The 27,043-nt window shown below is 38.6% G+C and overlaps 1 protein-coding gene across 6 annotated transcripts in view; it reads right to left on the bottom strand.

Annotated features, from left to right (window-relative positions):
* NLGN1 (neuroligin 1) overlaps positions 1-27,043 on the bottom strand; it is a 752,559-nt gene that overhangs the window by 60,301 nt on the left and 665,215 nt on the right. The gene's annotated exons all lie outside the window — the stretch shown is intronic.

Below are 27,043 nucleotides of genomic sequence, written 5' to 3' on the forward strand. Positions count from 1 at the left end.
CCCTGCTTCCTCACCTCATCATTTCTGGAATGGTACTTATCTTTCAAGCCACAAAACAGTGCTGATGCCAAGGCCATAAAAAGTATTATACGGCTCTGCCTGCCATCTTTTCAAGGTGGGCTGGCAAAGCAGAGGACCACAGACAGAAAAATGGAGTAATAAAGTTTAAATAGTAGGCAATAATATTAATCTGCTGTGCTGCAGTGCCGATTAAGAGATTGAACCAACTCCCTGCAGTTCTAATTGGATTTTCCTGTGTTTTCTACAACCCTTAGGGCTTTACCCTGGTAAATCTTATTTTTGCTTGCCATTTATTCCCCATGAATGACTCCCTGTAATGGATTTATCTGTAAAAACACAAAAGCTGCTTATATTGACATAGAATTATTTTGTAGTTTTCTTTGTAGATTGCTGGCATGTTACTTCCTAAAAATCAAGTAATTAATACACTGAATCGTTGGGCTAATTGCTGTCTAAATATTTCATATGCATAATAAGATATGAGACTATAACTCAAGTACTGGGAAAGCACAATCATGTGTAAAGCGATGCCCTGGAAAACTGTATTATGATAAGACTAGGAAAATGGATCCATACAGCATTATGGATAATGTCTGAGGTAATCAAATGTAAAATGAAAGAGGAATAAAGCTTTATGTACACATATGTCAGGTATATTTCTCAAATCCATAAGATCATTTCACATGGTCAATTCACTATTATTTTTGAAATAATGCTATATTCCTCTAAATTTGTCTTCAAGTGTATGAGTGTAGGAAAAGAATACCTTTGTCAGGATATTCTGCTCTTAAGGCTCGAATCACTGCTTGGTTATGACTCCAATAACAACCATGATAGCTCCAGCTATAAAACATTAATCATATATATTCCTAAGTCTAGATCAGAGATGGAGAGTGTGTGAAATAGGATCCCAATAGGTGCATCTGTTCAGGGGATCACCGTACAAATTTACGACTAACTTTTTGATTGAGTTAAATAGGGCTGTTCAATTTGTCTTTTATCATACATCTAGTGATGCTTCTATTTTCTTTCAGTGTGTTTTAAATTTTGATTTAGGCTAATACCATCCATGAAACCACCTACCTCTGGTGATTTGCTTACCAGAATCTCCCCTCAAATTCCCACTTTCTGCTAGGTGATCAAATTTTCTGCTTCAAACTCTCAGAGCACACTCTCTGCTCTCCAACTTAGGGTGTCTTGCCCTTCAGATTTTGTAGACATCTTAATCCTGATTGCCAATGAGTTTTTCATCCTCTCTCTGCCTGGTTCCTTCCTGCTATGGTATCCACTAGATTTCTAACTTCTTTCCACTGTCTTCCTAATGGCTTCTACCTGATACCAGATGGCTGTTTTCCCCGCTAGTGTTGACATCTGGAAAACTGATCTGCACTCAGCCATCCTGCTTATTTTCTGATGGGATGTTTTGCTTTTATGCTGTTTCACTTGCATCAAACATTCTCTGATTCTCCCAGTCTCTGCTTCCACCTCTGACTAGTGATTTCTAACCAACCATATTAACAAACATTTACTGAGGATCTCTCATGTGTCAGGGCATTGGGCTAATGGGAATACAAGAGTAAACAGATATTCCTGTTTTCAAGGAGCTAATGCTTTGTCCAGGATCTGTTTTGTTATACTCTTTCCACGTACCAGTTGGTTTACCCTTAAATCTCACAGCTGTGGTTTTCCAGGCTTGGCAGGCTTAATAGGATCTGAGACGTTTGCTAAAATGTCAGAGATCTGGGGTTTTCAGTGGTGCTCTAATGGTTAAGAATCCACCGCCCAATGCAGGAGATGTGGGTTTGATCTCTGGTTGGGAAACTAAGATCCCGTATGCTGCAGTGCAACTAAGCACACATTTCAGCAACAAAAACCCGGTGCAGCCAAAAAAAAAAGAAAAAAAAGAAAAAAAAAATAGGCGATACGGGCTGCATTCCACATTTATTCAATCAGAATCTTCAGGGACGGGATCTAGGAATCTGCCTAAGCAAGTAACTCCTATAATTATGTGATTGTGTAAGAGATGATCTAAGAACCCTATCTTGAAAACTACTCAAGTGCAAGTCTCAGTACAGATCTATGGAACAGCTTTAATAATCCCCGGTTTACAGACAGAGACACAGAAGAGTACAGAGTTGCATAATATTCCCAACTGAAGAGTAGAAGAGGCAGGGTCCAAACCCAATCTACATAGTTTTAGAACCCTTGGCATTTTCACTCTGATCCTTCACAGTCTCTTATCTGTGTCTTTCATGGGTCCTGGTTCCTATTCCAGAGTGGTCTACCAAACAAGCTATTTAATTATGGCACTATCTGACCCTAGTAACAGTGGCGATGGTTACTTCTATGTGTCGATTTGCCTGGGCCATGGTGTGCCCAGATATTTTGGCCAAATATTATTCTGGATTATTGCTTAAACTAATGCTTTCTAGATGAGATTAACATTTGAGTCAGTACACTGAGTAAAGCATATTACCGTCCATAACATGCCTGTGCATAGTCGCCCAGTCATATCTGACTCTGTGCGACCCTATGGACTGTAGCCCACCAGGCCCCTCTGGCCATGGGATTCTCCAGGCAAGAATACTGGGGTGGATTGTCATTTCCTTCTCCAGAGACCAAACCCTTGTCTCCTGTATTGGCAGGCAGACTCTTTACCACTGAGCCACCTAGGAAACTCCCTTCCTAACGTGTGTGGGCCCATCTAATCAACTGAAGACTTGAGTAGAACAAAAGTGCTGAGTAAGAAAGCTTGACTGCTGAGCTGGGCAGGTGGTCTTTTCTGGTCTTTGGACTCGGACTGAAACCCTGGTTCTTCTTGGGACTTGTGCCTTCTGGCTTTTGGACTAGAACTTTGTCAGCTTTCCTGGGTCTCCAGCAGATAGATTGCAGATCTTGAGATTTCTCAGCCTCTATAATTGCATGAAACAATAATATATACATATATTCTTTTATAGGTTCTGTTTCTCTGTGGAACTCTGACTAATATAAAAGCATTTGCCAGCATTTTAGAAAATAAGGAATCATCTCTTGGTATCATGACAAGTTACCTGAAATAAAGTTGGATATTTCATACTTACTTGAAAGAGGGAAGACTGAGTATGAGCAAATATGGCAGAAAATGATCTAGGTCAGAATGAGTCACCAGCTGAACATAAACCAAAATTATTCTGTCAGGACTCAAGCATCATCCCAATCTCAATAAATGGCAATAACAGCCAGAGGCAAGCCTCCCACTTTAGGGAACTGATGAAATGCTTCCAAACAATAGAAAAAGGGCTACTGTCAGCTGGATCCCTGCACAGAGTGGGAAACTTAGAGAATATCAAGAACCAAGAAACTACAGTTACAATGAATTCTAAGGGGGGAAATAAAACTTGGGAAATGTTGGTAACTTTTCTAGTACAAGGCTTAATGAGCAATGTCTTAATTACACTGTTCTGACCCACTTCTCTTCAGAGTGGTCTTAATTTTGAAGTGAAACAGCTCCCATATAAGAGTTTTCTAAAGACAAGGATGTCTTTTTTTTTTAAAGGTGTTTACTGAATTTATTAACAATATTGCTTCTGTTTTATATTTTCGGCCATGAGGCATGTGGGATCTCAGGTCCCCAACTAGGGACTGAATCCACATCTTCTGTATCGGAAGGCAAAGCCCTAACCACTGGACCATCAGGGGAGTCCCAAGGTTGACTTTTTTGAAGGAGGTCCACAACATGAGAGTGGGGGACTTCCTAGGTGGTGCTAGTGGTAAAGAACCCGCCTGTTAAAGCAGGAGACATGGGTTGGCTCCCTGGGTCGGGAAGACCCCCCTGGAGGAAGAAATGGAAACTCACTCTAGTATTCTTGCCTGGGAAATCCCATGGACAGAGGAACCTGGAGGGTTACAGTCCATTGGGTTGCAAAGAGTTGGACATGACTGAAGTGACCTAGTATGCGCGCACACACTACAACATGGCTGCAAAACTACATGAGGTGAGATTCTTAAGGACATAAGTGCTGTTTATTGAAAAAGCAATTCTCTGTGCTGATGGGCAAAGAAAAAGAGTATTTGTGCTAGGAAATATTTTGGCTCTACTAAAAAAAAATTTTATGAGAGCGAGTGAAGTAAAGCAGCATTACACTTAAACCACCTCTGATAATCTCCTTCCTATTCCTTAATCTCCTTCAAGGAAAAATGATGAAGCAATACTTAAAAAAAAAGAAAAAAAAACTGTACTGGGAGCATTTTTATTGTCTGTCTTAAATCCTCCCTACTGCAATTTTACCTTATTACTCTCAGGAAGGTAAGGAGTGGTCAAAGAATGATATTAGTCATAGTTTTCTTGGTAAGTGATATTCCCTTGGTGGCAGATTCTATTACCATGAATATTCTCATTTTAACCTTGCTTGATTATTTAAAGGCAACTTAAGTGGTATGGATTCAGCTTGTCTAAAGCTTTAATTTTTCCCATGAAAAAAACAGAGTAAGCCATAAAAGAACCGTGAGAGGGCCAAAGACAATTTTCTGAGGAAATTATTCATCGACTTCATTTACATTAAATTGCAAAACTCTGCATCTAAAGTTCATTTATTTTCTGGTGCAGGCAAACTTATGAAGTAGGTAAGGCTTGTCTTCCTCAGCCCCCTCACTCCTTTGGCTGGCAAATCTTGTGGTGCCCCTTCCCCCTCTGATGCTATGGTTCTGGGGTCTTCTGGTTGACCAAAGATTGTCTGTCACTGCACCTCACTCGGGACTGCCGTACTGGCTTCATTCCATTCTGCACATATCCTCCCTGTCCTCTTACCCTCCCCTTCGCTTCAGAAAAACTTACTGGCTTTCTTTATCATTCTTCCAGAGTTCTTGCTTCTAGTTGGGTAAGGTCCACTAACCTGATGAACAACTGTATGTGTTAATGGAAACTGTTACAGTTTGAATTGTGTCTCCGCCACAAAAGATGTGTTGAAGTCCTAACCCTTATTACCTCAGAATACAGAAACAGGGTTATAACAAGTGCAGTTAGTTAGCATGGGGTCTTTGCTTGCCGTTTCCAATTTCTGGTGGCCTTAGGTATTCCTCAGCTGTGGCAGCAAAATTCCAATCTCTACCACTGATGTCTCATGAAGTCTTCTTTTCCTGTGTCTGCTTCTTATAGGAGCCCAGTCATACTGAATTTATAGCCCATCCTAAAAGAATATGACCTCATATTAATTAATTACATCTTGTCAAACATGATTTCAGAGTTCTAACCGCCAGAACTGTGAGAGAATGAATTTCTGTTATTTTTAAAAAGCCACAGTGGAATACTACTATATCATGTAAAAGAACAGAATTTTGCCATCTGTAGCAACATGGATGGACGTGGAAGGCATTATGCTAAGTGAGATAAGTCAGATAGAAAAAAGATGAACACTTTCTGATATCACTTATATATGGGATCTAAAACATACAACAAACTAGTGAATAAAACAGGAAAGAAGAAGACTCACAGGTATAGGGAACTAACTAGTGGTTACCAGTATTGGGGAGGCACAAATTACAGGGTATAAGATTGGCTTAGGATTGTATTGTACAGCATAATGAATGCAGCCAATAACTTATAATAACTGTAAATGAAAAGTAAAGTAACCTTTAAAAATAGTATAAAAATTAAAAAATAAAGTACTTAAAGCAATAACAAAAAACCACCACTAAGTTTATGATGCTTTGCTGTGGCAGCCCTAGGACGCCAATACAGAACCTAATTTGTTAAAATGTTATATCTGAATAACTTATATATGTCTATTACAATAAGGCCTTCAGTAGAAAATGATATAGCAGAAGCAATACTACTAAGGATGTGACTCAGGTACCTGACAGGTCAATGGGAAAGGTATTTGGAGATGGAAAGGGATGTGTGGTATCCAGCAACTCTACCTAATCCTGTATCAGGGTTTTTTGAGCTGACCCAGTATCATAATCTGATATCTAAACTATATCCTAAATATTGCATATATCGATGAGTACATGGCATGGAGGTAGTTATCACTGGCTGAGAGCCTAAAGTATTATGTGCTCTTGTAGATCTTTGCTCTTCTCCTGCAATTTTGCTCCTTACACAGTTTTCTTCATTTCCATCTACCCATTTGTTCAAGGCCAACATGACTGGCAGATGGAAAAAAAGATTTTTTACCGCCCTTAAATTCTCAGCACCTTGCATAATGCATGCTACAGAGCATGAGTTCAAAACTTGTTTGAAAGACCTGAGCTGGCTTACAACCTGTCACCGCTGGGGGAGCCCTGTGTCCTTCAGTTGGTCTGTCTCTCTCACTGGTTCCATGGAGCCTTTTTAAACTCTTGGAATGCAAATCCATTTGCTGATGACAGGAGGTATAGAGGGAGCTATAGGGAATCAATGGGAGGAGTCTAGAGTCTGCCCTCAGCTCAGCTACTAACCAGATCCCCAAACCTGGACAAGGCACAATTTAACAGGAATTACTAAAGAACACTGCAATGCAATTGAAAGTGAATTGAAAATCCAGTAAAATTGGATTTCTAATCTCTGTACTGCCAAAACTTCACCCGTGGGATTTTCATGAATCTCCTCTGTGTCACAGTTTTCTCCTCTGAATATTAAGAAGATTTGAATATTTAAGAGGAAGGCATAAAACCACTAGGTTCTGTGGGGTAAAGGTCTGCAAGAGTGAAAGGAATGGAAGGAGAAAGGTTGTCACACTGGGAAGCTGGAGTAGGAAAGATAAAAGCACCATTTTATTTGGATCCAGTGATGAGCGTAGAAATACTTTTCTTTTACTGTCCTCGAGTATATTCATTGGCAACACACTGCCCTTCTGTTAGAGTTCCATGGTTTTCTGTGACCTACATTTGCTGTGATGTTTTACTGACTCCTTCATTTGAATTAGCTGCTTTTTTACAGGCCTCCAAATGCCATTATGAATCACCGAAGCTCATGCCATCTATCACAGTTATAAGGCATATAAAAGATGACAATCATCAGTCAAATAGCTTCACTCCTCCTGAAACAAAATTTTCTCAGTGCAAAATAAATACTCTCCCTCCTGCTAGGTTAGCTAAAATTTATACTCCTGATATGCAAATAGTCCTCAAAGTTTCAGAGTAAAGAAAGTATTTAGTATGTTGGATCAGTCATAGGCAGGAGATATCATTTTAAACAGGAGTTTTTGCTTTGAGACTTATGCACAGGCTTCTGAAAGTATCACACTTTTATTAGTGGGACAACAAGGGGTGCTCATATGCTTAAATATATCTTAAAAAACCCTTTTAGTTTATGTCGTGAGCATTCCAGAACCTTACATGATAATAGTGAAATCTAACCATAATTTGTTTCTTAGGCCAAGAAAGAAACATTATAAGAATCTATCTAGTTGCTCAGTTGTGTCTGACTCTTTGTGACCCCATGGACTGTAGCCTGCCAGGCTCTTCTTTTCATGGGATGCTCCAGGCAAGAATAGTGGTGTGGGTTGGTATTCCCTTCTCCAGGAGATCTTCCCAACCCAAGGATCAAACCCCAGTCTCCTGCACTGCAGGCAGATTCTTTAAATAGGAAAATATAAATTTTATGTTTTATTATAAATAAATACATGATAGTATAAAATCAGTGAATTTTTACTTAGAAGAAACCCAAGATATGTTCACTGTTAAGTCAAATGAGGATTTGAGATTCAAGGTTCAGGTCATTTCACCAGGGAAATCTCCTAGTTAATAATAGCTGGACCTGAAATTCAGAAGCCCTAGCTTTGATTTGAGCTCCCTGTCAATTCCATTAGATTCTAACAGTTTAAACAATTAATTAAACATGGCAGAAACTCCTCATTGCCACTGAATATTAATTTTTCCCTTCTTGTTCTGATTTGATTTTGGGCATCCATGCATCCAATCAAAGCAATATATTTCCCAGGAAACTTTAGACAATGGTGTTTAATGTAAGGATTTTGTGTAATTTCTAAGAAGCTGGCATCCTGGATTGTAAAATGACCTTCTAGAAGGAACTGAGGCTAAGATTATAGAATCCTGGGTTACTGATAACCATAGATCTGCCCTACAGATTATCTCTGAATTTCTTTTACTTGAGAAATGAATAATTACCTTTTTAATGAGCCACTATATTTTGTGTTTTCTATACTATATATATAGTCAAGACTATTTCTAAATGTTCACTGGGTTATTCTACAATTCAAAAAAAATCTGAAAGCTTTCTCAGCAACTGAATGTTTTGGAATCTGCCATCTCAGATAACCAAAAGGACACCAAAAGGACTTGAGTATGGGTCCATTCTTAAAGAAATAAGCCTTATTTCAAGAGATAGCACTACAATATGTCCCATAAATGTGTTATGTACTTACTAACACCTTTATTAGGGACCACTATTGTCACATAGCAAAGGAGATTAAGAATTCACTAATAATTATGTTTCTATAAGCTAGTTTTACAACAATTTACTATACATTTCAGAATAGCTAATGTAAATCCAAGTAAATCAGAAAGAGAAACACAAATACTGTATATTAATGCACATATATATTGAATCAAAGAGGATGATAACAGTGATCCCATATGCAAGGCAGCAAAAGCTGCAAGAGACAAAGATGTAAAGAACAGACTTTTGGACTCTGTGGGAGGAGGCGAGGGTAGGGTGATTTGAGAGACTAACACTGAAACAGGTATATTACCATATATAAAACTGATATACAGTGCAAGTTCAATGCATCAAGCAAGGCACTCAAAGCTGGTGCTCTGGGACAACCCAGAGGGATGTGGTGGGAAGAAGATGGGAGGGGGATTTAAGATGGGGGGCACATGTCCACTTGTGACTGATTCATGTCAATGTATGGCAAAAACCATCACAATTTTGTAAAAGTACCCTCCAATATTGTACCCTCAAATTAAACTAATTTTAAAAAAGAAACAGAAAAATATTTATCTTAAACTTATATGAGACTCCTATTTTTACCTTTTGGAAAATTATACTTTAACAGAAAAATTAACTATGTATATAGGCAACTATTTCAGCAGAATTTTATTAATATCAAAAATTGCCTACAATTCAAATGGTGTCACATACTCCAAAAGGTAAACCATAGTGATTTTGAAAAAGTGTGACTTATCAAAAATTTTTTTCATATTGATTCTTGTAGGACGAATGATGCACATAATGTGCCCTCCTCTCAAATTTTCAGTCTATTCCACAGAATGTGTGAATATGTTACACAGGGAAACGCTGCAGATGTAATCAAGATGAATAATTTGCTGGTCTTAAAATCAGGACATTATCTTAGATTATGCAGGGTGGTCCAGGGTGATCACAAGGGTCCTTAAATGTAGAAGAGGGAGGCAGAAAGAAAAGGTCAGAACGATTTGATGTGAGAAGGACTTGACCAGTTGTTGCTGCCTTGAAGTTAGAATAAGGGAACAGGGTTGGCTTCTAGAAGCCAAAAAAGTCAAAGAAATGGATTCCTCACAAAAGCCTTGAGAAGAGAATGTTGTTCTGCCAACACTTTACTTTTAGCCCAGGAAGACCTGTGTCAGACTTCTGACATGTACAGCTATAAGTTAATAACTTTGTTCTATTTTAATCCACTAAATTTGAGGTAATCTGTTATAGCAGGTATAGAAAACAATCTTCTCTATAATGAAAAATGTCATTTGTAATAAAGCTAGTCCTAGAATTCAGTTCTTAAGGTAGGGACTGGTAGGGAGAGGAAAACAGTACAAAGACTCTGAACTTAGTCCCAGGTTTGTCAATTATTAGTCAAGAGACTATGAATCTCATTTTCTTTGTACCTTAAGCTCTTTCCAGCTTCTCATTTCTACGACATTTCAGGAAACAGAAAATTTAGTCATCAGGGGGAAATAGGCAAAGCCCCTCCCACCTTTGCTAACACGTCACCTTGTTAAACCTGTCTATAGTACTCTTTGAAGGGCACATTAATTTATTCCAGAAATATTTGTTTTGTACCTGTTCTGTACCAGCAGAGGATGAGATGGTTAGATGGCGTCACTGGCTCAATGGACAAGAGTTTGAACAACCTCTGCGAGATGGTGAAGGACAGGGAAGACTGGCATGCTGCAGTCGACTGATGGGGTTGCAAAGAGTCAGACATGACTGAGCGCCTGAACAACCACCACCAGGTATTTCAAGGAGCTGGAGATACAACAGCAGGCAACAGAGACAGGGCTGTTAATCTCATAGATCTTTCACAATGGGAAAGAGAGAAATACACAGGAAACACATAAGAACATAAATGTAAGTTCAGATAGTGAAAAGTAAAATGAAGAATATCAAAGAAGGGGATGTGACAGACAAAAACTGGTGTTAGCCTATAAGAAAGGGGCTGGGGACTAGTAAGCAATATAATTTATGGAAATGGTATATAAGTTCAGGTGGAAACGTTAAGGAGGAGCCTGCCATGTGATGATCTGTGGGAAGAGCATTTCGGGAAGAGGGAACAAAATCCCTAAATGTGGAAACGACCTTGGTGGGTCTAGAAAAAGATAAAATGCCTGGGTTCCCAATTCAACGCATAGCAGCCTGGGTGAACAGAGGAGGAGATGAAGGGTAGAAAGCTGGACAAGCACGAGAGTAGCTAGTGGGGATGTACTAGTGTCATGAACATCATCCTTCTCCAGAGTGACAAGATGCCTCCTCAAATCAACACGTATCTCATCTGATCTAACCACTTCTTTAAGCATTTACCTGGAGGAGTACGTCTACCCCTGTATTGCAGAGATCTACTGGAAAATACAGTGGATACTATTTTAATGTTGACAAGAATTTAGTAACAACAAACTTTGTGATGTTCTTCCGTACCATCGTCTGAAGTATGTGTTATAATGCACAGGGTTAAAGGTTGTAATGCAAGAGAAGCAGAGAGTAATGGTGCTGTCAAAGGGAAAGATGAAGGAAGACTTTAACAAAATACCAAAACAAAAGTAGCAGCACCTCAGTTAAAAACATAGAATTACTACCTGCCTATGTCACTAAATGATATAGGGCTCCTCAGGTGGTGCAGTGGTAAAGAATCTGCCTGCCAAAGCAGGAGATTTGGGTTCAATCCCTGGGTCGGGAAGATGCCCTGGAGAAGGAAACGGCAACCCACTCCAGTATTTTTGCCTGGAAAATTCCATAGACAGAGGAGCCTGCTGGGCTACAGCCCAGGGGTCACAAAGAGTTGGAAACGACTGACTGATGACTAACACTTCCATCACTTTTCACACTTGCTATATCACTAGGCTAAGGCACACATTGCTCCCTGCTGCAAATGTACTAAAGACCTTCACAAACACAGACAAGAAAAGAGAGTATTAGGTTCTTTTAGGGCAGTTGATGATTTCCTTTGGGATTTTACTGATTGAATTGAGGTTTTAGGCACCGTGCTTATTTTCTTGACTCTCGAGATTGACAAATTTTCATTCCTTTTTCACCCTTAATGGCATTATCTTGTAATAATAGTACACATTAGATGACAACATATGGATAGGCCATCAGATTCATAAATGAAAGCTACCTAAGGCAAGCTCTGTGTCAGCAATACTTCAGAGGACTGGCAAACTTTCCATGAGAGCTTAGACTATATCTGATCCAAGACTTAGCTCCGAAGTCCTTGTGATCGGATTTAAATTAGGTGTTTGGAATGGAAGTCATGTCAGCTACAGTAATGGGGAATCATCTGCCTTGACCTACCATCTATTTCCTCCTCTTGTCTGAATAAACTCACTGTGACGCTGTGGGAGCAAACTGGATCACCCTCACCCTGCTCTTTGCTGTGTAGATTTACTGCAAATTTGGTGAAGAGAAATAAAGTTCGACTTGATAAAATTCAACCATGTCTTCCACTTCCCACAGACTACCCTCAATTTGAAATGAGAATACAAAGTTACACTGCTGCTTTCCTTTGGGTGGTCAGGCCAGAAGCATAGAGTTGGAAATGTACAATATTTTTATGATCTGGAAATAATGGCGAGTGGATGCCCTTTTTATATCATCCATTCATGTCCCCAAAAGGCATTCTTAAGAAGTTTCTTTAAAATAAATTGATTTGCCTTTTGCTAAAGCTTTGTTTTATAATGTGTCAAGGGGTTTGAAAAAATACAGGCAGTATTCAAAGAAAGCAAAGCAAACGCAAGCAGTGCTTACATTATTTACCAATTAGAAATTGGCACACACTTCTAGTTTGCATATATTTGAATTAAGAGAAATTCATTTATACATCTCTAACAAGAATATTAATTCAACTTTTACTGAAGGCATAGAATGCGTAAATTTCTATGCCTGGCACCATGAGGGGTTCAAAGAGGAAAAAGAGATTATAGTTTGGTCAGGCAGCAATACACACAAAGAATGAATAGTTTTGAGACAGTATAAGCAAATGTCTTTGAGGACAGTTCTTTGACTGTCTTACTTGGAAAATAGGATAAGAAAATTATCCTGGTGTACAAAATATCTCTCTAGTAGAACTTTCTCATAGCTTGTGCTACCCATGTATAGGAGCCATATGCATGGGGATTATAATAGCCATTCAGTTCACACACTAAGCTTGGCAAGATAATATGAATCAATTTCTTTGTAATAAAAATGCTCATTTTATTTCTCATTGAGTTGAAAACAGAATTGCTTGTATTCTGTCTATATCCTTGTACTGGATCATTTGTACAGTAGTTGGTGGCTGAGATGGTAAAGACTCTGCCTGTAATGCAGGAGACTCAGGTTTGGTCCCTGGGTTGAGAAGATCCCCTGGAGAAGGTAATGGCAACCCACTCCAGTATTCTTGCTTGGGAAATTCCATGGACAGAGGAGCTTGGTGGGCTATAGTCCATGGGATTGCAGAGAATCAGACACAACTGAGCAACTAACACAAACACACACACACACACAAGCACTACACTACACTACTGCGTGCTTACTACATGCCAGGCCCAGTGCCTGAGACTAAGAATCCTTTGGAGTCTCATTCTATGTAGGATCTGGGCATGGCCTTTATGCTGGGAGGTAGAATTGAAGGTTACACAGGCCAAGTATGTTGTTTTTGTTAATTATGAGCATGTTTTGTTTCCCAGTCTTGCCCTCTTAATCATGGATGAGCTATACAAAATAATGCAGAATCCTCATGCAATCCCTGCAAGTCTGAATGCCAACCCACTAGGCCCAAGCACCCAGGTAGTTTTTATTCACTGTTCTGTTCACTTTTTTCAGACCCACTTGGTTCGCCAGAGGTATAAACACTCAAAACAAGCACCATTCATTTTTCAAATATCATCAGGCTGGAAGAAGAGGAAAGAGAAAAAAGAATTTTTAATATCCTGTCACATTTCCCACAAAAGCCTAAATCAGGAGTCCATTGTAAGTCTTTGATGTATTTTCCCACTGTAACTTGGAAAGCAGTCCAGGGTCTAGGAAAAGAGTGTGTGCATGCTAATTCCCTCAGTCATGTTCGACTTTCTGCAACTGCACTGACTATAGCCCGCCAGGCTCCTCTGTCCATGTGATTCTCCAGGCAAGAATGCTCGAATGGGTTGCCATGCCCTCCCCCAGGTGATCTTCCTGACTCAGGGATTGAACCCACATCTCTGATGTCTCCTGCATTGGCAGGTGGGTTCTTTACCACTAGCAGCACTTGGGAAGCCCCCAGGGAAAGGGAGGATAAGGCAAATACACACAAATCATGTTTCATACTCCCAACTATAAATAGGTTCTCTGGAATAATCTAGGAGGCTCAGGCCAATTGAGTATCATATTGTTTCCAGCCCTGTACTAGGTCTTGCTGGGTAAATAAAGGCTTACCTCTTCCCTCTAAAGCCTATCGTTTCACAAGAATAGGAACATTTGGTGCTGCCTGGGTTCTAATGCTCTTTCTCCCTTTCTATACAGGACTTCAGAATGCCAGTTAAGATGAAAAGTCCAGAAAGCAGTTCTCAGCAGAGATCTTAGCCTGCATTTATCTCACCAGGAGCTGAAAAGAAGGCCTGAGAAACTGCAGGAGGCAAGTTCTCTAGAAGATTGACAGGTGTCCAAAGCAGTTCAGAATGAACAGCAGTGAGGGGATGAGGCTAGAACACAAGTCCCCCCCCCCTTCCTATCTTCCTTGCGGAGTGGGTGACCTCAGTGGAGAGCAGTGATGAGAAGTCTGAGGAAATAAAGGATTTGACAGGAAGTCTGTAAGTCAAGGGAAGTGGTGTGAGGTAAAAGGGATTCTCTCTGGAAAGAGGAAAGGGTGTTCTAACTAAAACACAATTCATACTTTTGCCAGTTATTGGCCCTGCTTCTATGATGCCTGATAGTGCCTCCTTGATCTGGATCTGCCTCCTTGACCTTGGTGGCTGAAAGCTGACGTGAGCCTGGAGCACACTGTCTGAGTTCTTTCCTATCATCACAGACAAACAGGAGACCAATGAGAAAAGAATCACGATGCCTCCTCAAAGCCTTTGGAGGTATCTGCTCAGGAGATGACCTGTGATTATTTGTAGACTGCATGGTGCATTTTCCTTAAAATTTTTTTTTCAATTATGTTTTTATTTTTGTTTGCTTACAGGATCTTAGATCCCTGACCAAGGATTGAACCTGTGCCCTTCTCAGTGAAAATGCAGAGTCCTGAACACTGGACTGCAGGGAATTCTCTGCATTTCTTGATCTGAAATCAAATTTGTGCCTCAGATAGTAGAGTCTGCCTGCAGTGCAGGAGACCTGGGTTTGATCCCTGGGCCAGGAAGATCCCCTGGAGATGGGAATGGCTACCTGCTCCAGTATTCTTGCCTGGAGAATTTCATGGACAGCGAAGCCTGGAGGGCTGCAGTCCATGGATTGCAAATAGTAAGACACAGCTGAGCAACTAACACTTTTACTTTCTTATTTTTGACCTGAAACGAATATGATCATCTTAGCTAGAGAGTTCTGGTAGACTCACTTGGACTTTAACAACAGAGGTGTCTGTTTGGTTGCTCCATTTGTTTTCCTATGTTCTATATTCACTGAATTAATCACATGATTTCCATATTTACTTCACCTACCTATGTTGATTAAAATAGTTAATAAAAATAATCATGGCCACTGCCTATTGAGCACTGGATACCAGGCACTATATTGAAGTATGTTACATGTAGTAACCTCAGTTACCTTCACATGAACCTTCTAAGGTTGGACTTAAGTTTAAGAAGACTTTTAAAGCCACACAGTTTTTCAAACAGATTTCTTCTCTACAATATATTGCGGAAGCATGTTAAAATCAAAAGAGTATGTATTTTACAATCAGAATTTAAATGCTATTAAATTTATTATTTCAGAGAAAGCAATGGCACCCCACTCCAGTACTCTTGCCTGGAAAATCCCATGGATGGAGGAGCCTGGGGGCTGCAGTCCATGAGGTCGCTAAGAGTCAGACATGACTGAGCGACTTCACTTATGTATACAATATATAGTCATCTGTCTCGGTATCTTTTTAAATGGAAAATCATAGAAATTAGAAAGAGGGACATACCTTCAGGTGGTTTAATTCATTATTAAACTCTTATAAAATTTAACTTCCAAATGCCTATGGTAATATAATTTTTAAAAAGGCAAGAGATCTGCACATATATAGATACTATGACTGAAATAATATATAAAACTCTTGAAGAGTTGAAAACTTTAAAAATGGCTGCTATAATAAAGAAGAGAATGAAACAATGCCATTTGAGGCTACATGGATGGACCTAGCGATTACTATGTTAAGTGAAGTAAGTCAGAAAGAAAGACAAATATCACATGACATCACTTATATATGGACTCTAAAACGTGACATAAATGAATTTATCTGTGAAACAGAAACAGACTCATAGACACAGAGAAGAGATGTGTAGTTGCCAAGGGTTGGGGAGGGGGGGATGGAATGGGAGTTCAGGATCAGCAGATGAAGCTATTATATATAGGATGAATAGACAACAAGGTCCCACTGTATAGCACAGGGAACTATATTCAATATCCTATAAATAAACCATAATAGAAGAGGAAAAAAATGGCAACTATAATATAAGCATTACAATATTATTTGCAGTAACAAAAATACAGTTACTTTGCTTTTTTAATGTTAACTAAAGGCCTGGCGTGCTGCAATTCATGGGGTCGCAAAGAATCAGACACAACTGAGAGACTGAACTGAACTGAACTGAAAGTTAAAATTTTAACTTATTATTACATTTGGAGAGTTGTACAGACTAACTGTACATGGTGTACATGTACAATAATGAACATGAACTTGGGCAAACTCCAGGGGATGGTTAGGGACAGGGAGGCCTGGCAGGCCTCTGTGTCCATGGGGTCACAGAGTCGGACACCACTGGTTGACTGAACAACAACAACTGACTAATTATAAAAGAAGTGCTGAAGTAATAGCAATAGAATTCTAAACATCTTCATTTTCTTTCTGAAAACTGTAAAGATATAATATTTAGCTTTGAAAGTGAAAGTGAAGTCGCTCAGTCGTGTCCAACTCTTTGGGACCCCATCGACTGTAGGCCACCAGGCTCCTGCGTCCATGGGATTTCCCAGGCAAGAATACTGGAGTGAGTTGCCATTCCCTTCTCCAGGGGATCTTCCCGACCCAGGGGTCAAACCCAGATCTCCTGCATTGCAGGCAGACACTTTAACCTCTGAGCCACCAGCTGCTACTGTTGTTGCTGCTGCTGCTAAGTCACTTCAGTCGTGTCTGACTCTGTGCGACCCCATAGATGGCAGCCCATCAGGCTTCCTCGTCCCTGGGATTCTCCAGGCAAGAACACTGGAGTGGGTTGCCATTTCCTTCTCCAGTGCATGAAGGTGAAAAGAGAAGTGAAGTCGCTCAGTCGTGTGTGACTCTTAGCGACCCCATGGACTGCAGCCTACGTGGCTCCTCCACCCATGGGATTTTCCAGGCAAGGGTACTGGAGTGGGGTGCCATTGCCTTCTCCGCTGAGCCATCAGGGAAGCCCATATTTAACCTCAGGCTAATTGTATTCTGAAAGGAGAATATGACAGAATCAATGTTAAATCTTCAAGGGCTTTATTTTCAATAACTTAGTTTTCTTAAGAGAGGAATTCAGTGACTTCCTAAGGGTAAAATTACCACAATTTTATTTTCATGTCACTTGAAATATTTGTTGAACATATAAAAATGGTTTCTTATTTTGAATCATATAGAAATTAATAAAAGTGACACAACAATTTGTTAACTGTTTGTGTTAAGCACAATTACATAATTTCTGGATCAAGAAGTTTTGCGGCCATATGATCATGTGACTAGTTTCTAAGTTCCATTTCTGCCAACTCATTACCAGTAATCACATTTAAATCCTTCTTTAATAAACCTCTTCAGACTTTAAGATATGCTATCTGGAGGTAGATAATCCAGAAGGATTTACAGGTGGCATCTAAAAAAAAAAACCTGTTTAAAGTTTAGTTAATATGTATTTCAATGTTTTGCCTATCTAGAAATTCAAAAGTTGGAAAATTTTCGTCAGATGATATCCTAAACTGTTGTAGACATGAAAGAGTATCCACATTAAAAATTAGTCTTCATCTGTGAAGCTTTTCTTGGGTGTTAGTCATAGAAATGCCATAATCTTCTATAATTTACCATGCATAGATACAAATCCAGTGAATCAGATTACATGTTTTTGCTTCCTCATGAACTTTTACTATCTCAGAACTTTCACTTCTAATTTTGTTATTTAGGAAAAAATATTTATATATTTAGTGGAGAAAATAGCAACAGAATCTGACACACTCCGCTGAAACCATAAGGACTTGTTACCATTCATGAATGAGTTTATCTTATGAACTAATCCAGTGACTGATCAGCTGAAACTTTCAATAAGGATTTCTCTGTATAAGTGAAAACACAATTAATCCATGCTTTTGCTTCATTATATTTTAAGTTAAAATTTTTTTGACATGTGGAGACTATTTCTCTCTCTGGGAACAAGTCTGGAGTGCTGCAAAATCCTAAAATATACTCTGATTCATTGTCCTTAAAGAAGAAGAAGAACAACAACAAAACTGCTCTGGCATTAGAAGTCATTAAAGACTTGAGCTAATAATATGCTAATTTTATAAAAGCTTTAAAAAAAATAAAACCTCCCACTGCTATAAAAAATTAGAGATTTGAAGAAACAAACAGTATTCAATAAATGATTAGTATCTGATTTAATTTAACTTATGTAGCTATAAGTCTATTGTCTCTTAAGTTTAATAGAAAAATATAAAAATACATTTTGGGCAAGATATACTTTACTTCCTTTCCCTAAAAATCTTAATATTACTGCTTTAAGGAAAATACCTGCACAATCATTACAATTTTAAAATAATGACTCCAAAAGAAGTTCTATATTATCTGAATTAAATTATAATATCTACCCATAAAATCTGTTTTGTGTCTGTGTTGCTATGGAAGTTTTTTTAAAATAAAGAATGATTGGATTGTCTCTAATAATAACAGAAGAGCCACACAGCTTTATCATTCAATTCTAGAAATTCTGTAGAGAAAGACTTAATAAAAAAACATTCTGCCTCTTTCAAGACCTTGCCTCATGAGCATTCCGCAACTCTTGGTCTGTATTCATGTAACCTGGCTTCCTATATTGGTAATGCTGGAGGAGAGGGTACAGACGAGTGTTCTGTGGGCTTTCATCCATTTTCTTCATATACCTGGCTACTCTGCATGAATCAGATCTGTATCTGCCTTCTGCAGCTGAAACAGCATGGCTGTTGATGGAATAACAGTGCCCTGGGCAACAGAAGAAAGTCCTTAGACAAAGCACCACAAGAAACATCCACCTTGAGCTGTCCAAAAACAAATGTGCAACCAACTAACCTGCAGGGGTGAATGCCTGCATCCTCCAGTCACTCTCTGCCCACTTCATGACCCTCCAACAAGAATCCTAGACATCCTTCAGTGAAGGAAATCCTCAGTAGCAATTGGAATAATAACCTTTGCCAGACTGCACAGGGCCAGAAAATTACTTCTTTTGTCTAGGTCACTGCAGCATCAGGCAATTTCTGCTAGTGGGGATGTGAAAAGGCAGTCCCCATGCCAAGAACTAATAAACACAGGGGAGGAGATCTTAAGTGTGTGCTTCAATAAATAAGCCCTTCATACACATATCTGTTCAGTGACACGTTCAAATCTGTCTGCAAAAAAATTGTTAAGGGAGTGTTCTCTCTCTTAAAAGAAAAAGAACGCCCAGGAGTTCTAACAGAAAAATAAGGGCAATTTACTCGACTGGCATGTATCACCACTCACTGAGGGTTAGAATCCTGCCCTCCGCCACCTCTGTGCAACTCATTGACTTCATGAGGGCCAGCCTCTATTATTACTGCTACAGATATTTAGTCTCAAATAACAGATTTTTTAAATGAGTCATATCCAGGTTTTCTTCTACTTTTTCCCTGCAGTAACACCAGAATATTTCATCTGCATCTCTGTTGCCATGGAAAAATGAACATTCTGAAAAGCAGGCAGGATTATGAGTTGAAGGCAAAGTCTAATAGCAAGGAACAGAAAGAACTCAGGTTGAAAACATATACACACCACAGTTAACATTACAGAAAAATGGCAGCTTGAATAACAAGGAAAAAAAGAATAGAATTTCATTGAATCTCTGACCTTTTAGATAAAGTATTTTGAGTTTCAAAACTATTTTTTCAGGTTTTGTGGGGTTTTTTACATTTTTTTTTAAAGTGGAAAAACATTCTTATGCTTAGGAATAAAGTAGGCACACTATTTTTACCACCTGTGCATGGTTGGCAGGCACAAAACCATTGTGCAGCAAACAGCAGATAATTGGATTCCATCTACACAGTGAACCTGCTAGATCATTAGCAGCCTTTCATGTTGAAAATAGACATGATTAACAGGAGCTGGGAACCAGCCTTTGTATATAGCTTAATGGAGCAAGAAGATCTGTGCTGGACCCAGGTCATTTGATCCCAAATTCTTCAGGTACCATAGGTATTGTGTGCACAAGACATGTATCAAGGGAGACAGATAAGAAAAAAGGTAGAGAGACAACAAGAGATAGGACATGTCAAGACAGTAAAATGAGAAAAAGAAGTGAATTGAGAGTGTAAGAAGTGAAATGAAGAAATAGAAATGGGAAAAGAAAGAAGCATAAGAGTAAAGAAGGGATGATCAAAGAATAATATGCAGAGAGAGAAAATGAGTAGGAAGAAATATGAAGGAAAAAGAGAACACAAAGGGGAAAAAAGCTGCCTTCAACAAAAAACTTCACTTAACAAGTCTTGGAAAATTAGGTAAAGGAGAACCACGGAAAGTGCAGTGGCATGTTACCGTCATATTGGTCTCATGATCTTGTCCATCTAATGAGGTTTCTGTCCCTCACATCCTAGACATGTAACCTAGCAGGACACTATGGGGTCTTCCTGGGACAGACCCCTCCCCCCATGTCCTCTGCCTACCTCTTGTTTGTAGAAAAACTGTGATCTCTTAGGCCTCCCCTGAGTCACAAAAGCCTGAGTTAAGAATGAATGAAAGTATGTGAACATGTAGCGACACAATTAGTAGTCGGGCCACAAGGACTGGTAACGATATCTGAAGCACATTTCTTGTATTATGTTATAGATGTTAAAACCTCTACCAAATGGAAGACATTAACTACGTGATGATCATGAGCTTATAGCCCCCAGACTAGTTAACTACGTGATGATCATGAGCTTATAGCCCCCAGACCAGTTACTAAAGCCAGAGAATTGATGTTAATCCCTCTGACACTGCCCTGTTGCCTTGCCATCAACCAATCATAATATTGTGCAGGAGCTGATCACAAACCCTATGACTAGCCTCCCTACTTGGCCTTTAAAAGTGCTTTCCTGAAACCCATTGAGGAACTGGGGTTTTTTGAGCATTAGCTGCCCCAGACTCCTTTTCTGGCACCTTACAGTGATTGGTGTATTTTCCTTCACAATCTGGTGTCAGTAGATTGGCCTTACTGCGAGTAGGCAAGCAGACCCTGTTCAGTTCAGTCATAGGCACAAACTTTAGTTGAGAGTGGATGGAAACCCCCGTGGGAGCTATCTATGTGTGAGAAATCTCTTTCAAGGTTGTCCTCTCCTTTTGCATTTAAACTCTGAGAAGAACTTGAGGATTTTGTGACATCTTGATTCCTACTCATTAAACCTTATCCATCCAAATGATCAATCCCTGAATCTCCAGACTGCAATTTTAACCTGACTGTCCATGGGGTGAGAAAGCTGTCAGTAGCCCTCTATTGCTGAGGAGAGATGATGCTGTGTAGTTAAGGAGAACAGTGAAGATGCAAGAGACCTGGACTCAATCTCCGCAGGGCCACTAAGGAAAAGAGACCTTAGCAGATGCAAGAACAAATGAAGCAATTTCTACCCTGGGGAACTGAACACTTACAGATTCTGAGGATACTCTTTCTCTAGGTGAGATAAAAAAAGGTTATCAGTACTCTAGACCCCAAGCAATTGGAATATTTCTCCTGATGGCTGAGGAGAAATCCCATAGAGAGGAAGGGTAACTGGTCTTTTTAAGGTTAAGTAAGACAAAGTTGCCCAATTTAATGGCTGAGAGGGAGGCTGGAGTGAGATTTTAGTCCCAGATAAAAGCCCATATAAAAGGAAAGAGTTGTTAATATTGTTACCTTGTGACCTTTATTAGTTGAAATTAATCTTTCCTCAACGTTTATAGCACTTGCTCTGAAATCTTATTCTACTGAAGCATCGATCACTTTCTGCTATGTGTACCAATTCATACCTCATTGCAACCGATAGACTGGGAGGACATACAAGGCTGAATCAGTGTTGGATTAATCTTAATGCCTTCCACGGCATGTAAGTTGAGCCTGTGCACAGTAAGCACTTGCCTTACAGTTGATGTACAAATGACAGAAGCAGTGGAGGAAGTCTGTTTCTGGGTCAGGATATGAAGACTTAAGTTCTGTGCTTATTTTGAGCCAGCTGAGTTGGGAGCATAGGATTCAAGTCTTAGAAGCTGAGTGGCTAGTGTCTTGAGGATAACTATAAATTACTATTATGTGCTAGGAGCTTGAAAAGTTACCTTTCCTCTCAGTGTTGACACTACAAGGTAAATGTCATTATCTCCATTTTACAGATGAGGAAACAGGTAATTAAGTAATTCATCCAAGGGGACTTAATGAGTAAAGGGCAGAGGCAGGAAGGCTCAAACTCAGGGCTGCTGGTGCATTAGTATTGGAACCCAAGCCAGATTAGGAACTATAAGACTTCCTTTATTAAATTTGGTCTCCAGAGAGAGGTCTCCATACTTAGAAGTCCTGAAACAGGTCACTGGCAGGGAAAAAAATGCCAGACTAACTTGACTCTAATGTGGGCTTTGGGCAGATATTAAACTTCTATGTCATTTGCTTCCTCCTCTGTCAATAACACTATTCTGTAAATAACAGGACCTCCCTCACAGTTGTTAGGTATATTTTTGTTAAGTTGAACTGGGATACTTGGAAAACTCCTAGAACAGTGTGTTGGTACACAGTAATCACCATAGTGAATGTCACTTAAATATGAATTTCTGAAGAAGTGAAATGGTAGAATTTGAAAAATGTGGACACTTTCTTTCCATGAGCCATTCAGGGCATATATTTGACAGTCCCTCCATCTCTGGTCCTAAGTTCATGGCAAATCTCAATTATCGTATTCATTCATTGACACAGTTGTCTGTGCAGTGAAAAGACCACTCTGAGAGGGACTCTCCTAGACTCTGAACTCTAGGACAATTGTTCCACACTGTGGATTTGCTTCCTTCTGCTAGTTAGTTCAGATCTCCCAGAATTAGAAAATAGTGCCCTGACCATACATCCACATTCATTCTTGGTACTATTACTACTGATAGTAGCTAATATTTATAAACATTTAGCTCCAATACTTTGGTCACCTAATGGAAAGAGCCAACTCATTGGAAAAGACTCCAATGCTGGGAAAGATTGAAGGGCAGGAGGTGAAGGGTATGAGAGAAGATGAGACGGTTAGATTGCATCATCAACAAAATGGACATGAATTTGAGCAAATTCCGGAAATAGTGAGGGACAGGGAAGCATGGCGTGCTGCAGTCCATGGGGTCACAAAGAGTCAGACATGACTGAGCAACTGAACAACAACAAACACTTAGGATGAGTCACATATTGTCCTAAGTCCTTTATGTCTTACTTAATCCTCACAACAAACCTATGACATGTGCTATTCTTGTTGCCATTTTACAGATGAGGAACACGTAGTGTACATCCACGGTCACAGCATTATGTACTCTCAGTATAGCAAGGGTAAATGGACTCCCACAAAGCTGCTCCATGTGTTGAGGGTGTACAACTCATCATAAGACCAAATCAGAAAAAAAAATCCAACCGTATTATTTTTGTCATTAAATAATACCTCAGAGGGGGAAGTGTGGGCATTAGATAAATATGGTGCAGTGAATATCACTTAATTACAATAAAGATAAAAATAATTAATGGAAATATAGCCAGTATTGTTATTATTTAAAAATGCAAATAAAAATAAGATCCCATTTTTTAAAAATTGTCAAATTTGGAAAGTTAAGCAATAATGTCCAGTTTTGGGAATAGTGTTATGAAATGAACATTTTCATATTCTTCTAGGAAGAGTGATAATTAGTCTATTTGTGGAGGCAAAATATATCAAGGGCTTTGCAAATTTTCATAATCTTTGATTCAATAATTTCCCCATCTAGGAATTTATCTCAAGTAAACAAGCTGTACAAAATATTTATATGTGAGGATTATATCATATTCTATTTAATAAAGCACAAGTAGAAAGCCAAGGCCCAGGCTCAGAAAAGCATCTGGGTTCAAATCTTAGGCCTATAGTCACTAGCTCTTTAAGCTTTAGGAATTTTATCTCGCTAAGTCTCAGTTTCTACAACTGTAAATGGGGTTTGGTGTAGAGCACTCTGCAGAATGCCTGACACACAGTATGTGCTCAACAAATATTAGTTGTCTCATTTTCATTATTCTATTATCATCATTACTTGTTAACCTAAATGTACAGCAATGTGGAATGGGTGTATTACTTCTAATCACCTATTTAATGGAATCATGTTTTTGAAGATTAATGACATATAGAAATGATAATTAAGCAAGTGACAAATACACAGGGCAAAATTAGAGAAATCATCACAATTTCTTATTATATGAAAGTGAAAAAAAGTGAAGTCACTCAGTCGTGTCCGACTCTTGCAACCCCATGGACTGTAGCCCACTAGGCTCCTCAGTCCATGGAATTTTCCAGGCAAGAATACTGGAGTGGGTTGCCATTTCCTTCTCCAGAAGATCTTCCTGACCCAGGGATTGAACCCAGGTTCCGTGTGGCAGGCAGATGCTTTACCATCTGAGCCATCAGAGAAGCTCTTTTATTATATAGTGTATAGATATATGTGTGTATGCATAACTGGTTGTAGGAAGGAAAAAAAGAAAACATTAGCATGTTAATACTAGAGAATTCTTGAGATGACAGGTAACTCTGTATTTTCAAAGTTTTCTATAAAGAATATGTGTTACTGTTATAGCTAGAAAAAAATTTTAACAAAATATGTTTTTAAAGCAGTTTTCACAAAAGATTAATACACACACACAAGATAATGGCAATCATTTTCAAAATTGCAACCATGAATTTTTGTGGGATTTTGACTACCCATATCCATTTCCATTGTCTAATAGCAAGCTCACTGGTCATTAGGAAAGGTATGTTGTCTTCATTAAACAGTCTAGCAGGATTGTATTCTAGTCCCTTCCCTCTCCTAGCCGAGGAAGAGTCATGTTTTTGAAGTGAAACTAATTCTGTCCTCCTTTATTATAATTTGAATCTAGAATCTGAGTAGAGCGGCACACAGATTGAAAATATTGAAATTCATTCATTGTGGTATGGCTCTTCTGAACACTCTGTACCTGATATAAACTGGACCTAAAGTTCTGCCTTATTTCTCCACCAATATGACTTGGTTCTTGCATTTCCAAGGTTGGGTTTTCAGTCTTCCTGTCATTCTGTGGCTTTTTACTATTGTTTCAATACATTTCCTTTTGCTTAGGGTAGTCAGAGTTGTCTTCTGTTGCCTGCAACCAGAGATTACGTCTCTTGTATTTAATTTATAGTCTTGAAGAAATGGCTAAAGAAAAACTCATTAGCTTATTAGTGGTGGCCTCAAGACAGACAAGAATTTTGGCTCATCATTAGATCACAACACATGTGCTACATTTTTGAAAAGTATCCTTTTTTCAGTCCTATGCGCTATTTGTCAAAACTGTTTACATAAAATTTTCTCACTTTCTGTGGTCATGGCCTGCCCAACATATCAGTAAAACTGATGGCAGAAAAGGATAATGATTTTTGCAATTCATGCATTCCCAGTAACAAGAAAATGTTATAAGAGATTTTGTTCCAGAGAGACCAAATAAAACATTCATTAAGAGCATGAACTCAGGGACTTGACCACCTAAGTGGTCTAATTAATTCCTTCTTTTCCACTTGCAATCTAAAAGACCTTAGGAAAAGCTACTTAACCTTCAGTTTTCCTCATCTGTAAAACTGAGATAACAACAGCTCCTATTCATATAGCTGATATAAAGATTAATAAAGTCAACATGTTTAAATCATTAGGATAGAGCTTGGCATATATGAAGTTCTACATGTGTTAACAATTTTTATACACTGTAGATCTTGACAATAATGATTATTTGCCACTATTTAAAATCTAGATGATTTATTCTTCAAATTGTAAGTCATGTCAAATGAGTATTTTTTATAGAAAATAAACCCCAAAAGATGTCTGGGTATGTTTTGACCTGTGATTGATGAAAATGTGTAGAAAAGAGTCAATTCTATAAAAATATACCAAAACTTTAATGAAATAGCAACTTCTGTGCATGAAAAGTTAAGATCATTAGTTATAGTAGATGGTTATAATAATTTTTAAAACATATATACATTTTAACTGATATTGCAAATGAGGTGTGTCCAAAATGATAAATTCAAATTGAGGACTTTTGAAAATGAATTTCAACTTTAATTTACAAATGAATATTCATGAAAACCTAAGTAAGTATAATTTTGGATAACTACTGGAAGAGCTTCAGATTACCCATAAAGTGAGTAAAATAAGAGAAAATTTGATACATAGTATCATCCTCTGATTTATCAATAGCTATAAACTTATGTTAGGTTCTGGAGATAATAACTGAGTATGACAAAATCCTAGGTAATAAAAAGTTTATAGAATACTGCCAGGTACACAATAGGCATTTGAGAAGGAAATGATGCTACTTAAATGAATGCATTACATTAATGAAAATCATTTTAAGAACTGGTTTTTAAGCTTACTATTGTCAATCTATGCTTTCTAGAATAGTCTATCTATATACTGCTGAAGATTCAACTTACACAAGTTTCGAGCTTCTTTTCTAGTGAATCCTCATTCATCTTGGCGGAGGATTAGAAGACCAGTGAACTTCAATATTCGGGCCCCAAGATTTAGGTTTACTCTCCAGGTTTGGCACCTGGTAAACTTGAAATGAGCTCACTGAACAGCAGCTGATTTCCATTTTGACCTCTGATTATACTTCATCTTCCTTGATACAGGGAATTATTTTCTAAACTGTAGCCTGCTTCACTGATGGTTTCCAAGAGTTGGGTCGTATTTTCTATACTCACTGTTCTTTAGTGACGTCTGTTCTAACCTAGATGAATCATGTGGAATCAAGAGGATGTGGTCCATCAGAGAGGGATATTGCTTGTACACAGATGTTTGACCTGTCTTGTATAATCAATAAACCTGAATCCTGGAGATTTCTAAAGCCCCACTAAGTTCAAGTCTAAATTCAAACTCTGTGTTGGCTGGATGTACAAGCTCATAGATTAATTGGCCCCCTAATATCTGCAGTGTCTTTCTCTGGTTTATTAATTATCTCTTTGAGTGTTCATATAATAAACTTTCAATTATTCATATGTATACTTACTGGAGCTTTTTAACTTGTGTCTTAATGATAAAATAATAATTGA

The sequence above is a fragment of the Capricornis sumatraensis genome, chromosome 1 (genome assembly GCF_032405125.1).
Source record: "Capricornis sumatraensis isolate serow.1 chromosome 1, serow.2, whole genome shotgun sequence".
Lineage (NCBI taxonomy): Eukaryota > Metazoa > Chordata > Mammalia > Artiodactyla > Bovidae > Capricornis > Capricornis sumatraensis.